The sequence below is a fragment of the Corapipo altera genome, unplaced genomic scaffold (assembly GCF_003945725.1).
Source record: "Corapipo altera isolate COAL_440 unplaced genomic scaffold, ASM394572v1 1, whole genome shotgun sequence".
Taxonomy (NCBI): domain Eukaryota; kingdom Metazoa; phylum Chordata; class Aves; order Passeriformes; family Pipridae; genus Corapipo; species Corapipo altera.
Genome location: NW_020884873.1, coordinates 6,174,914 through 6,190,569, shown reverse-complemented (window position 1 = coordinate 6,190,569; position 15,656 = coordinate 6,174,914). Strand labels below are relative to the sequence as shown.

The 15,656-nt window shown below is 39.0% G+C and overlaps 1 protein-coding gene across 11 annotated transcripts in view; it reads left to right on the top strand.

Annotated features, from left to right (window-relative positions):
- The window catches only part of ERC1 (ELKS/RAB6-interacting/CAST family member 1), a 277,563-nt gene that overhangs the window by 192,348 nt on the left and 69,559 nt on the right, over nucleotides 1-15,656 (top strand). The window lies entirely within an intron of this gene.

Below are 15,656 nucleotides of genomic sequence, written 5' to 3'. Positions count from 1 at the left end.
ACTTTAGTGGCAAAACCAAAAGCCACCCTTGCCTTCTGGTCTTCATTCATACCTTGGGTAATGTGATGAAATCTTAATGTTTAACAAACTTGCCCTCACTTTATAATCTGTTCCCCTTCAGCTTTCCCTCTTTGATAGAAGGTCTGTCCTACTCCTAATGTGAGAGTCCTTGCAGCCTTTGGCCTGCTGCCTCCCTTATCAGCAGAGTATCTGAGATGCACAGTGGTGTTTTCTGTTAAGGATCTGAACTGCAATCCCCCCATCATTCTGCGTCTTGTCAGTCATTCCTTGTTCTGAGTTGAGTGGGTTGATTAGACTGATTAAAGTAAGTGTCTGGATTGAGAGGGTTAAAGAGCATCCATCTGTTCTGGATTTACTGCTGCTTCGGTGGAGGCGGGAGGGCCAGGAATTAGTGAGTGGCTTAGTCCAGTTCTCGCTGCTGGCAGCTGACAGGAGCACTGATGAGGTGATAATGAACTAAAAAGTCTGCCCTGTTGGCTGGGTGGGAAAAGGACCCAGACTGGGCAAGTCTAACCCCCGTCCTTGCCAAGATTTTCACATTTTAATAGAATCCATCTAAGGCAAAATTAACAGGTATACGTTCCTGGACAAATTTCAGTGTCGTAACTTATCGCCAGTAGATGCGAAAGAAATATGTATTGTGATACTTGCAGCATGGCAGCTCTTTAGGGTTCAGGAACCAGGCAGCCCAGTCAAATAGTGATAGTGGCAGAAACAAGAATGTTTATCAAATGCACAGTAAGATGTAACTTCTTTTAAAATACGTTCTGAAGTTCTGCAGAACATACCTCTTCCATTTTAGTTCTGACCTTTGGTGGCACTTATTAACATTTTTGACCCTAACAATTAATCCTTGAAATATTCAAATCAGCATTTGAGATGCATCCTAAGGGTGTTGTTTCATGTTTTCCCTCATTGCTTCAGGTGCTACAAAGCATTATTTTACCCCTGTCTTTCATCAGAAAATATTCACGATTCCCTGTAACCTCACAATATTTTACTTTTGATGCAAGTCCAGCTAATGCCAAGCGTGAGTGTTCATTATATGTATGTGCTAACACAGTATGGATATACTAGCATGTCAAGGTGTAAGAAGCACTTCAAGCTGGTTGGATAGCTGAGGAATACAGTGTAGGCACTCCATGGGCTTCTTAAACTGACATATGGTGTTCTTCTCAACTTACTTGTTGCTGACAGACTTAATAAAGGTTCAAGATTTTACAGGCCTTTAATTTGTAAAGAGTCTGCAGAGAGTATGAAATATCTTAGCAAGAGTTTGTCGGTTTTGTAGAAAACAATACAGAGTTTTGCAAGCTGGGTTAGAAGCTGTTTATTCCGCAGTCGAAGTGTTTGGAAGGCAGCTTCACTCATAGAGGGTAAACCCTCTGACCTTTGTGCAGAACATTGAGGGGGAAGATCATGACCCCAGAGTCTCCGGTGGCTGTTGATTGAAACCTTGTGTTTCAAGAAATAAATGTTTAAGAACACTTCCTTATAAGGCCTGGGCTGCATACACAGACTTTTTTTTATAGCATTTTAACTGTTTTGGTAAAAGGTGTTTCTTCCCCTACCCCCCCTTCTGGTCCTAACAAAAAGGGCTAAGTCAGCACAATCGTTAGGGAGACCCTTAGACTGAATGCAATTTTGTCATTATAACTATGAGTTAAATTGATACAGCTTCTTTTCCTGAGCCCATAGGCCCAAACTGTCTCTGCATAAGTATGTCTGTGTGACTATAACAATGTCTGCATTCATGGGGTTGCCTATGTCAATTGCAGTGATATATTTTGGAGGTACAAACCAATCCAGAAAGGAAAAATTAGTAAGTTCAGCCTTCACAACTGCAATGGGTGGGATTGGTTGTGTCAGGGATGTTGGGAACCATGTAAAAACCTTATAAAAGCTTAATTTGCTTGTTTAATTATTAGCAGTCAGAAGGATTGAAGCAAATATTTTAATACTATTTATTTGATGTCTTTATATGCAGTTCTATTCACAGGAAGAAGTTCAGGAATTTCTGAAAGTCTTACTTCATCTGCATTGTTCACATAGACTTTTAGCAATGTTAGGAAAACGTGAGAATGCAAACAGTCCTGCTTATACAGTCAGAGCAACTAACCACTTTCAGATTAGATCTGTCCTTTCTTAATTGGCAAACTGTTCTTCTTTGTTGGCTGTCCCAGGGCCCATCATATGGTATAGTCTGGGCTCTAACAACTTTCTTTGCTACTGAAGGAATCCCCCATTTCACAGTGCCTGGTTTGGAAGGTAAGTGTTGTAATCCATGAGAGGAAAGAATTATTTTTAACCTGATATGTCTGGACTAGGTACCAAGGAGTTGGCATAATGGGCTGTTATTTATGACTAGCAAAAACCAGAAATTAGTCCCTTTTATGCCCATTACGGTTGTAGTTCATAGTTTTCAAATTAATTAAAATTAATATATCTGTTTTCTCATTCTTTTATTTTGGGGGATAGGGTATTTGTTCAAAATGTACCCCATTTAGGATAAAATGAGCTGTGGTTGATAACTGCCCAGTGATAAATCTCAAAAAGTAATCTGTCCACTTGAACCCCTTTCTCAAGAGTCTTGCTCAAATAAAGCCATTTGCTTGTTGGTGATCTGTGCCTGTTATTCATGTCTAAAATACAAACCATTTTGATACAGAGGACACAAAAGAAATTTTTGCCATAGAAAATCAACTGTTCCTGTACATTTCAAAATGATACTGATGTCATCTTGATCACATTATCGTTATGAGTCCTGTCTTTTCCCTCTCCTTGGTTTGTCTTTGGAGAAGCAGACTCTGGAAACTGGAACGACTACATAAAAAAATCAAAAGTGATCTGCAGATTTCTTCTATGGGCATAAAGACAATCAATTTTATCTTCTATCTAATATCTCTTTCTGTTTTCAGTATTTTGTGGGTTTATAGCCTTCAGGTAAGGTCTTCTAATTCTTGTGAGAATTAGGAGAGCTGTATATTATAACAAAAAATTTAAGTAGAAAAACAGATCTTGATTAAAAGTATCTCTTAGCATTCTAGGTAGCAACTTATACTGATGAGTACTCCCAGAATTTCACAGCCCAGATTTAGCTTCCCATATTTTTTCTGTCAAGGAAACCTAAATACACTGGTTTTAAACTTGATTATGTGTTAGAAAATAACAAGTGATTATCTACCCAGGAATCATTTTTCATTCAGTCCTTTTTTTTTTTCCACCCTTGTCTTTTTTGTTGACTATACTCACAAGTCAGGGTGTGTCAGATTTGCTAATCCTGCACAGTAACCATTCTAATCTGCTCTGGTTTCCTACTGCAGTTTCATGAATGTTTCTCTCCTGGAAGATCATCCTCAGAAACCAAGGTGGCTGCTTGTCCACAGGAAGTACACGAATAGTGTGAGAGCATGTTTCATGGCATCTTGTAGAGCTAAAGGGAAGCACTTTAGCCTAGGGAACATTTCCTTTCAAACAAGGCTGTGCAGAAACTTATTTGGGTCTTCCAGGGCTTTATTGATATTGCTGCCATTGTGATTAAGTTTCTTGGTGTCGCTGATTATAGTGATGGCCCAGAGCCAAAATCATTGTTGCTTTTGGCTGAGTAGGAAAAAAGCATGGAAATGTTTTTGACAGGGAAAAAAAAAAATGAGTACTTGTTAGAACTGAAAAGTTGATTGTTGTGTCCTTGTGTCATATTAGAAATGAAGCTAATTTTTTAACACCATTGTCTTCAGTATGTTTCATGGCAGAGGTGCTGGGTGAGGCAGCATTTAGAGAATAACATTTCCCTGCTGAATACATAGAGGGGGTAAAAAGTAAACTGTCTGATTGCACTTCCCTGCTTTGGCTCATTGCTTCTTGAGAGTTTCATTTTGGAGAGCAGGTGCCTCTGATCTTCCCTGCAGGATCAGCTGCATCTTGCTTGATCCAAGTGCAGTTCTCCTTCTCTGCTGGGGTGCATGGTGACAGTTCTTTCCGTTCTTCACCTTCCATGATGCTCATGACTGCAATCAGTCTCTTTTTATAAAAGCTGATCCTTTTCTCCTCCAACCTGAAAAGTTAAGGAAGTCCACTTCTGAGCCCCAGTTCGTAGCTAGAACCAACAGCTTTAAATGCCACCTCTGGGATGTGACTGTGCAAGCTTACTTCCACTGAGACTTTACCTTCTCATATTAAAACTATATTTCTAAGTGAGTCTTGGAACGTAAAAACATGTCTATGGTGGGCTATCTTTGGCTAAGGGCCAAACTCCCACCCAGCTGCTCATTCATTCACCCTCCTTGACACAACAGGAGAAGAAAATAGGATGAGAAGGCTTATGCATCATGATAAAGACAGGGAGATTGCTTACTGCTTACTGTCATGGGCAAAACAAAGTCACCTTGGGGAAAATTATTGTATTGCCAATTGAAAAAGGTTTGGGCAGTGAGAAACTAAGTCAAACAATAAAACAGCACCTTTCCAGGTTTTGCCCTTTCTAAAATATGTTTTCCCAGGGATGACACCAACTTGGCTGAGGGGCTGAGCTGTGTCTTGCAGTGGATCCACTGGAGCCATCAAGAACTGGCTGTGTCCAGCACAGGGCAGCCCTGGTCTCTTCTCCCAGAGGCGCCTGCAATTCCTCCACTGACAACACCTCATCATGGACACTCAATAGAGCATCAAATGGGGTTTTTTTAAATTTTCTTCATGGGGGATGTTATGACAGCATAACAATGCTTACTAATGCACTACTGTGCCACTTACTGAGTGAAAAAGAATGTTTTCTTCATGGGAAGAAGGAGTTTATTCATCACATTGGGTTTTAACTCTTGCACAGATGTGGACAAGGCTGCTAGTACAGGAGGTCAGGACTACGTGAGGAGGCTCTACTCTTCTGCTAAGTGTAGGATATGTAAAACATGTTTAAAACATGTAAAAGCACTTCTTCATGCAGCAGGTACTGAGGTGTTGTGGCCACAGAGAAGTCTGTGTTGTAGAGACATTGTCAGCAGGATCAAATGTGGCTTAAACCAATTCATGGACAATAGGTCCATAAGTGCATATTAAAATGAGATTAGACAGGGATGTGCTCTGTAATGTCCTTAATATGATAATTCTCAGTGCTGGCAGAATATGAGGTGAACAGACCAATAGGCTGCAGTATAGATTATGATAGAACTGAAAAAATGCAACCAAGAGAAAACATGGCAGTGAGGTCTGAAAGGCTGCAATTCCAAAATGTGTTCTGGATAACACTGGGGAATTTTAAAAGATTGTGTTTTTAAAAAAAAAAAAAATCATTGTATGTTTTGTCTTTTTGGTACCCAGACTAACTAACACCAATGTAAAGAATGCCAAAAAGATCCAAAGAGGAATATAACAAATGGGAAGAGAACCAGAGATGCAGGTAATGAGGGAAAATCAACCTGTTTAAGGAACAGAAACTGAATATTAGTCAGCAGAATAGTTTTAGACTGTGAAAGAAAATGTCGTGTTACATGATGTGAAGTTAACAAATACAAAGACACCAAATTCATGAGAAAGCTGGAGTTACATCCCTGTACTGAAATTAAGGAGACAGCATTGAGCCCAAATGAATTTGGAGTCAGTGACATGGTTCAAGGAAGATGCTGAGAAAATCATGGAGTGATTTTCTGAAAAGACAAGTGGCAGAATTCTCTTTCTCCCATAGGTGAGTGTGGGATAACACTAAAAATCTACAAATATTTTTGTCATATGGCTTTAATCTTGTTTCTCTTAATGCCTCTTTCTACAATGCTTCTGTATATTATCAAGTGTCAAAGTGGATCAGATCTAAGTGGTTAGTTGGAGTTGAGATTGCTTCAATTACCCTGATTGCTAGTGAAAACAGCAAGATTTTATTGGAGGAAGCAGATTTGGAGTTGTTTCATAAGTGCCTACAAACAGCTTTTAAGAAGTTTGATCACACAGGGATTCTTTGCAAGCTAAAAATTATGTTTGCTTCAGGTTTCCCTATAATGGAAATATCTGTTTGATTGCCTTTTGCTACAATTGCAATCACTGTTTTCATTCCTCCTTATTGTAACTTTATCGTGCTTTACCTCAGATTTTTCCATTAATTTCAGGAAATAAGAGCCTCACATGGTAATGCTTGTGAGTGAAGCCTGGTCCTTGGAATCCTGATGTTTGAACTTTATGGATTAGAATTGTTGACTCGCAGCAATCAGGTTCACTCTTGTTGTGTCTGACAGGGAACAGAGGGGACTAAGCCAAAACCAGAGCCCCCACAGTAAGGGCATTAGTCCTGTCTTTTCCAAAGTGAATGGTTTCCCTTCTAAACAGTCTCTGGAAAGAAGCTTAGTAATTCCTTAGGGAGGCAAGTTATAAAACTTGAGATGCAGATATTTAAATCCTATGAGCCAGCCAGCAGTAGTGGAATTGGCTGTCAGAACTTGTAAAAATCTCAACCAATCTCTTTTATTGTCTTGTGGCTACAGCATTGAGGCATCTCAGCTTTTGCAGGGTGAACTTTCCCCACCATATCCTGTTTGCTACTGTTTATGTGTATGCAAAAGACAATGTGAGTTATATCTAAAAGCAGCATCTTTAGGGTGATAAAGTTTATCACAGAGGTCCTTTCATCTGCTGAAATGTAATAACATGAGAATTTATATCCGTGATACCAGAGGGGCTACAGAATTGACTCGAGCCCAACCTTATATTTATTCAGTTTTAATCCTTAAAATAAGTGGTGCTGCAGGCAGTATTTCAGATGCTTTTGAGATGTGTAATTTTCACTGGAAGTTGTTGAACATATGGAGGAATTTCCATTTGCATGCCATTTAAGAGTTCTAGAGTGTTTGGGAAGTATTACCTCTCTGGTAGCATATGAAACTAGATTATTCCAGAACTTCATAAGAAAAGTTCTGCTACCTGCTGTTCCCCATCTTATGCATGGTGTTACCACAACTTGGAGTATAATGTGACCCTAACTAGAAATATCCTTCCTAATCACAAACTGAAACTCAAGGAGAGTAGTTCTAAATTGGTAAAATTCCCTATCTTGTGCATCAAGCCTCAGAAAATCTTTCTCCATTCAAGCTATGGATGCCAGTCTGGTTCTAGTTAGAATTCCGTTGTCTTAGACAGCAGACTAATTTCTGGAAGTCTTCTGATAGCCATAGTGGGTTGAATAGGAAATTGTACTGCACTTGAAAGTGATTATTTGGTTGTATGTGATGGCAAGGGAGTGAACTTGGTGAACTTACTAAAGAATAGTAAGAAAGGAATAGACAGAAAAATCAGTATAGGTGGCAGCCATTTTGATGATAAGATATAAATTCAATCATTCATGTGGTCCACCTTTTTATGCAGTAACCAGGATATCCCTAGAGAGCCACTTGAAGTATCTTGTTATTTGTTTTGAGATACACAAAAATTCTGAATACTGTAGTTTCTTGGCATGTAATATAAGGTCTTGATCTGATTGTGTCTGCGTTATATAAATGTATTTGATTTTGGAGCATTAAACCTGTAGCCCTCAGCTCCTATGCCAGTTCAGGAATCAGTTGTAGACTTTCAATTTCACACATATTGGTGTTATTATCGATGATGGAAATGATGTTGCCTGGTAACTTCAGTTAATTTTGGAACTTCATATAGAAGGAGGCAGAATGATAATTTTTAATAGTGTTGTTACGCCTTGATTCAAAAAGAAAAATATTTGCATGCAGGTTTGCTGGAAGAAAAACAAATTCTAGCACAGAAATCAACATGTTAGACTATTATTCTTCAAAATGTGCTCGAAACTATCTGATTCTGTATTTATAAGTGGATCAATTTCTTCTATTGAGTTGCATTTGCAGTCTCCTGTCCTATTGCAAAAATGTCCTTTGTCATTTACAAAGTCCCTTACACTGACTGATAAGTCCCCTACACTGACTGCCCTTCAGGTCTTCCATCCTTACAGTGCCATTAGCTCCAAATTTTGTCAGTGCTTGGTTTTGCTCATCACAACAGTCCAGGCTTACCTATGTGGTATTTCAGAGGCCATTCATGATCCCTCTGGAACTGGATGGAACAGCTTGCATTATCCAGTTGTGGTCACCGTGCTTTGAGGCAAATGAGGAAGTCGAAGGCTTAATCCTTAAGAATCAATCAGTAAAACAATGTTTAATCTAGAAAATAATCCTGAGGAACAGGATATTTCCAGTGGCAATTCCTTGTATCTGATGAATTTGTTTTCACAGTGCAGAGGACTAACTTTCAAACCTCACCTTTGGTTGGATGTGCAAAGGAGATTTTGCAGAAGTTCACTTGTGCTTTTACCTTTTTTTAAATGCAAAACTGTCTTCTATATTTTCTTAAAGTGGAAAGCATTTTGTTGACCTGGTATGAGCTTGTTTAATGACATAAAGATCATAAAGGCAGCATTAAAAGAATAAAAAACAAAAATACTTAAAATACGTTAGTATGACATGAGGAACTTCAGTGAGTATTGCCAATAAAGATCCTCAGTTTCATATTTCCTTCTGCATAGGTAATGAAAAGTCAACCTAGAATACATCATATAGCCTGGTTACTCCAGTAGCTGAACTGCAGTGTGGGTTTGAAGGTTCTGAGACTGAAAATTTCACCATTCCTGGGCATTGTTATAGAAGATAGATTGCTGTCAATCCAGTGATCATTACCCTGTCCTCCCTCTGTCGTCATTCAGTTCTCACACTGTACAAGCTGATGCAGTCAGTTGTGTGCAATTGCCTGCTTTAGATGTGTATCCTCAGGAGCATTTGTGGGCTGTGGTTCCCACTTCTACAGGTAGATTGTTTCACGGCAATAGTTTTAATTCCTGAAAGTGGGAACAAAACAAATTCTCTCCTGCTGATTCATGTGTTCCTCCATTTGGTTGCCCAACACTGATTCCATTATGAGGAGCATGGCTTTCCTCATTAGCTGCAAAGGGAACCCGTGCATGTCATTCTGGGTGGTGAATTCCACTTATGGAACAAGTACCTGGTTTGAGGCAATGCTGAGAGTTATAACATAAATAAGTACCTTTTCAAGTGGGCCAGAGAGCTTGCTGAAGGCCTTTGACATGATGTCTGCTCCACAGGTGCATTCCCAGAGTGCTGTATAATGACCATTAGCTTGAAAAAAATACTGTAACAGTATTAGCTTTGTATTTTTCAGGGTGTTGTAAAAAAATCATTAAATTAGTTAATCAGTATTAAGTCTCAGAACTTGTTACATCATCCCAGTGCATTCTTAGAATTTTTATTAAAATTACTTCAATGCTTAAGCTTCGTTACCAATTCAGTACTTTTTCCTAAATGGTCGTGAAATGTTATTACTTATTATTTGTACTGTTTGAGCTATCCCTGTAATTAACCCTTGTCATGCCCTGTGTAGTCTTTAGATGTATCAGTTACTGCTAAAATAAGTAGGTAGACTCTAGTAGGGACATGTGCTGCGCTGGATTTAACAAAGTGTTTGGTTTTAGTTAAAACATTTAATGAACATTTTAAGACTTCACAATTAACCTCTGTCAAGTATAATAATAATAGTAATAATTGAAGGCATTTCTGGTTTGAGAAGAACAAAAATATCTTAAATGCTTGCAGAGGGTTTTTTGTAAAAATGCTTATATGAAGGTGCCTGGGAAATGAGGAGCAACAGAGCCCCAGTTTGCCACGTTTCAGCCTGAAGAGAAGTTTGATGGCAAAATTCCAAACCCCTAAAACCCTGGGACTTCAGGTGAGCGTTGACATTGATGTAACCTGAGCAGTACAAATGAAGTTGCTTTAAACCTGTGGATGTTCAGGAGCAATGAATGCTAATGGAAAATACAGAAGTGCAGATAATGTACAGGAAGAGCCATTATGGATTTGCTTCACCAAGTCCTTCCTAAAGGGGTCTGTAAGGGGCTGCTGTGGTCCTTGATGACTTATATCTGCGTTGACTTCTTAACCATACTGTAGAGGTAGGAAGTTGTAAGTCACAGCCTAAACATACAACTAATGCCTTCTGCCACTTTAAAGGTCTGTGAAGAGTTTCTTTAATTGCAAAAGATGGCTGAAGCCTCTCTCTGCTACATGCCCCTAATTTCCTTCCTTTTTCCCTCGTGCCAACTCCACGTGCTATCCCTCTCTCCCAGCCCCGACACTTCTGTGTGCGGCTTCATGTGAGAAGTGTTTTTGTAGAGTTCACATACTCAGGTGTCTGGAACCTGCACAGGCTCAGCCTGTGTACAGATCCAGTGGATGATCTCATGATGTGGTTTGAATAGGCTCTGTGTGGTCAGAGCTGCTGCCGACACCTGAGGGAACCGGATCTGTCTGTCCGCATTACCAACACAGAGCAGTCTGGATTTGGAATCGGCATGATATGTGAAGATGGAGGTTCTCAAAGCTCTTGTGCATGGGAGAAGCCTCAGAAGCTCACTGAGATAGCACTGGGTGCAGGGTGTACTGAAAGAGAGACATTTCTGTGGCATGGGAATGGTGTCACTGCGTTGACAACCACACTCAAGGCACAGCTGAGCCACATTCTGTACTGATAACACCTCTGTGTTTGGTTCTTGAACTGATTCATGTTCCTTGCATGAATGGTAGTAACTCCTTCCTAGTGCCTACTTCCCTTTCAAGGACAGGAATTCTCTTTGAGAAATTAAACGCTCTCTAGAGTGTTTTAATGAAATCCAAGTTTTGTCTCCGAGTCATCAATTTTGCTCTGTCTCTCAGCCATCATCCTTATACTCCTCCCTAGAAACCCACTAACTAATCAACTTAGCATTGGGCATTCTGAAATGTTTGCAGAGAAAACAGCTCTGTTTTGACAGACAGCAATTATAGCACCTGGGCTATAGGCAGACTTTACAGCTCTTCTGGGGATCTCTTATGAATAGTCACCATGAGGCCAGCACAGCCCTGTGCAAACAAGCTTTGTAACCAAATTGAACTGAAAACCCCCCTTCTTTTCTACCCGCACCCCCTCCTCCCAAAAATAATGAATAGCATGAACATTCCTCCATTACTTATTCTGAATCTGAAAAAGTTCTCACACTTTATAAGAAAGTGCTGTTTAGATTTAGGGGGGGTTACTGTCTTAATCAGATGTGCTTGTTTGAAGTCCCATATATGGAGGGGGGTGTGTCATACAAACTCGTTTTACATTGTTGGATTTGAATTTGTTTTTTCGTAATTGGAGAACTCTGCAGAATGGATGAGAGCTCAGAGTGATTCAAGAACATGAAAAATTAAGAAGAGTATGTTAATCTAAACACAGCTTTTGTCTGTGTCCTTTGGGGAGGCAAATTGTCTGACATTGTTTCTCATGGTTAAATTGCTCATCATTCATAAATCATGTTTTTTTAAGTAAGCAGTGCACTATCTGGGGTCACACAGTCAGTCCTCTGAGTCTGACCCATTTGAGTCTGTCTTGGAGAGCCTGGGATATCTTCTCAGCTGCCATTTTTTTTCTTCCAATGCTTTGGTTTATGCCTACATCACTCATTACTCTGAAAGGGTTTAATAGAAACTAAAAGTTCTCCTGTAGGTAGCATTCTTTCACTCTTTTCAGCAGTCTGTATTAGAGAAAAAGGAAAAGTCTACAACTAGGTAGCTAATTCAAGACATCAAAAATAGTAAAATGCTAATTTAAACAAAATAATATTGACTAGCTGTATTAATGAAAAACTGCCATTAACTTTAATGTTGTAAAGCTGTTATGGTGTGAGAGCCCTCTGGGTCTAAAACATTCTTTTTTCCCAGAGAGGCTTTTGGGCCATTACTCTCAGAAGTATTTTCTGTAGGCTGGAGTAGGTTATATTTAGTGTGTCTACTTTATTGGTGCTTCGAGAGCCGACTCTCCTGCTCTATTTTTAAACGAACTACTTCAAAATCTTTTGCAACGAGGTGTACAAGACCGAAAATGTAAATGACTAACTTTTCTGTGAAGAAGGTGTCTGTTCCAGTCAGGTTGTTATTGCTTTCCTCCCCTCAGAGTGACCTCTTCTATGAACATGCACTGGCCTCTGTCACCGTGCTGACGGGGAAGAGGGGCTTTCATCCCTGTCTGAACACACTGTTCCCTTTGCAGCCAGACGAAAAGGCGCTGATCTCTCTGAGGGGCACAGTGACAGCTCTGGAGCCACATGAAAGTTAGAGGTGTTAATCCCCTCGCCATGGCTTGTGGTAGACTTTGGTTACCACGCTACGCCTCAGGTAACGCTTTCACAGGATGTGCTTGTCTGGAGGGGAGCAAAAAAAAAGTTCCCTTGGTATTTGCTGTAACCTAAAAGCATCACCTGGCAAAGCTGGAGTTTGGCACATTACTGGGCTTTTCATGGCATGTTGCTCTCGGGTCTAGATACCACAAATGGATGTCTTGATGGACACAGGTGTGATATTGTTAGCTTTAAATAGAAGATTATATAGAATAGCACCTTCAAGTGGAGAAGACAGAGGAGATGTTTCTCATTTCCACAGTATTCTACCTAGTTACCTGTACCTTTCTTTTGTCCCTGTAATACCAGTAAGTAAAAAAAGCAAGATGTGTGAGAGGAAAAAAGAAAGGCTTATATTTCCTTTTACTTCTTTAGTTTGTTTGGCATTGAAATCATGTTAATGGAACGCTACTTGTCAGATTTTTTGAAATAGGATTCTAGTTGAAACCTAAAAATCAAAACTTGCTTTTTCACTCCACCCTTGAAACCACTCTATGTCACAGTTAAGCGCTTTGCTACAAATAATTAGCAAAAAATTCTTATGGAACTACCAATGCTAATTTCTGTTTTATCTGAAGATAGTTTTGCTAAGCAACTTAATGTGCTGTCCTGCCGTAGTCCCTGAATGTCTTGAGGTCTTGAAGATGAAATGAAATAGGGATTCTTTGACCAAACCTATATTTGTTCATTTAATAGAAGACCAGGAGAGCATAAAGCATCCCCACAAGTAGATAGGGTTATAACTACATTTCTCAACCTCTGGAAATTTCACTTTACAACCTTAAAATGTTTGGAGTTTTTTTATTAAGTATGATTTTATGTGTCCTTTTATGTAGATAGATGAAATGTTGAAAGTTTTTTGGGAACATTCGTTAAATATTTAAAGCCATTTAGAAGGAAGTGGGAATCCTAATACAGCTCCTACTGTATGAAGTCAATGGGAATTTTGTCTTTGGCTTCAGAGAGGATACCATTTGTATTTGCTAAGATGGTAAAATGACCTCCGTTTTTTTCTTAATGCCAGCATTCAAATTATTAAACCTTGTTCAATTATAAAGAATTACTGTTTTCTATTGATAGAAAAATAACCACCATAATTAGAACTATTAGAAAAACAAAGTGAAGCAAGACCTATTCCCTTCTTTTTTCTTCAGTTCATTGAGCCACTTGAGGTATTTTCAGCATGCCTAAAATAGTTTTACTGGTTTGTGACATCTTTGATTATTAATTTTGATCACACAGGACTTGAGCAGAAATGGTTTTGCCTTTATTCTTAGCAAGTCACTGTGACATTCCACATCTCTCTTTACAATGTAAGAAACTGCTGAAGAAGTTATGTGTTGGGGGTTGCGCACCAAGGTTTCTGATATCTAAGAACACTAAGAGAAGTTGACTGAAGGGAATTTTGGCTCTGTGAAAGTTTAATAAATACTGGAATTCTGGTGAAATTCTAGAAGTTATGGAAATGCTAAAGTTCTGGAAGTGTTGCAGAATAACAGGCAGGATGGCTAACGTGCTATGAATTGATTAACTGTTACAGTTCATGAGCAGAGTGATGAATAAGCTGATAAATTTCTCTGATAACATAAAGAATAGGCTTTTAATTAATACCAGTCAAATGTGTATGTGTAAGATGTGTAATGTCAAAAACATGTTTATATGATTCCTTGATTGTCTCTAAAGTTTGGTTAAAACAAAAAAACCTTGTTCAGTATAAGTAATTTCTTGCATTAAGTATAATTAGTCTTCTGTAAACGACAAATTCCCAACATTATCATAGAATGGTTTGGGTTGGATCCCTGAACGATCACCTGGTTCCAACTCCTCTGCCATGGACAGGGACACCTTCCACTAGACCAGGTTGCTCAGAGTCCCATCCAACCTGGCCTTGAACACTTCCAGGGATGGGGCATGCACAACTGGGCAACCTGTTCCAGTGCCTCATCACCCTCACAGTCAAGAATTTCTTCCTAATCTCTAATCTGATTCTATCATCTTTCAGTTTAAAGCCATTGCCCCCTTGCCCTATCACTACATGCCTTTGTCAAAAGTCCCTCAATATTACGTATTAGCACTGTATAGACAGTGTGCTTAAAGTGAGCATTATCTGTCAGCATTTTCCAATCACAGTTAAAACTGAACAGTGATAATTATTTTTGTGCTTAGTAGATTTTGGTGCTTGGCTGGATGCTAATAATCGTGTTGTCAATGAGCTGGAAGAAGTATAAAATGACAGTGAATGGAACCTGCAGGTGATACAGAAAATGGCGCGGTGTTCCCTAATGGTGAGAGCAGACGTATGTGTAGGGCAATTTAAATTGCTTCCTAATATGAACTCATTTACACTAAGTGCATCTGAACATTAAGCATATAAATCAGAACAATATGGAATCTATTGTACACTATTTTGAAAGGAGTGACTTGGAAAAGATTTAGCAATGTTATGGAAAAAAGCGGTGTGATGTTGGCCGCAGAAGGACTTTGGCTACATAAAAATAGGATTAATGTGCATGAATAGAATGAGGGGTTTACTTCTGTTTTATAGGATAATTGATACAGTTGTCACAAGACTGTATAGTTCTAATATCTAGAAAATGAAATAATAGTAATATTAAAACACTTTATTCCAGTAGAGACAGTCATAACAAGGATCATTATCCAGAAACTGAGGACAGAAAAGTTAGAATTAGAAAGACGTATGACTGTGGCAGGGAAAATTATTAACCACAGGGACAGACTCACAAGGATAGCAGCCAGTTCCTCATGGCTTTCAGTCACAAGTAGATGTCCTTTCCTGAGCCCCCCTGAATAAATTATTGGCTTCAGTGGGAGCAACTGGATACAATGTAAGTATTTGTTCTTTACAGAAAATCAGACTGGATAAAATCAATAAGCCTTGACTCTGCCTACTGTAGGCTCTGAAACAATCCACAAAAGTGAAGGAGATCCTCTAAGTAGCATAAAACAAAATAAAATTAGCAGGTGGAAGAAGTTACTTTCCACACAACTGTTTTTACTTGTAGGAAAAGTAATCATGAAACAAATAGCTTCAGGAGGGTTCATCCTGGATAAATCTGGTGGGTTAACTGCTACCTACATCTGTTTTACCAATCCTTTTCTTTTCCTCTTTCCTTATCTAGATTTTTTTTTACTTTGGACAGTTCAATAGCATTCTTAACTTCAAGTGTTTGATGAATTCTCACGTAAATTTTCCTCAAACTTGCTGTCCTTCATCTCTTTCTCGTATGTTCTTGTCCTCTGAACTTCTTTCAGGTGTGTCTGTGTTTTCCATGAAGCAGCTTCCAAAGGACACGCTACCTTATTATGGCTGTAGTTTGTTGCTATAGTTTTAAGATTTGAAAGAACTTTGAAGAGTGAAAATAATCAGGATGGCTTCCACTGTTTGCAGAATGATTGTACAGAATTACTTATTGTCAGCAAAGTT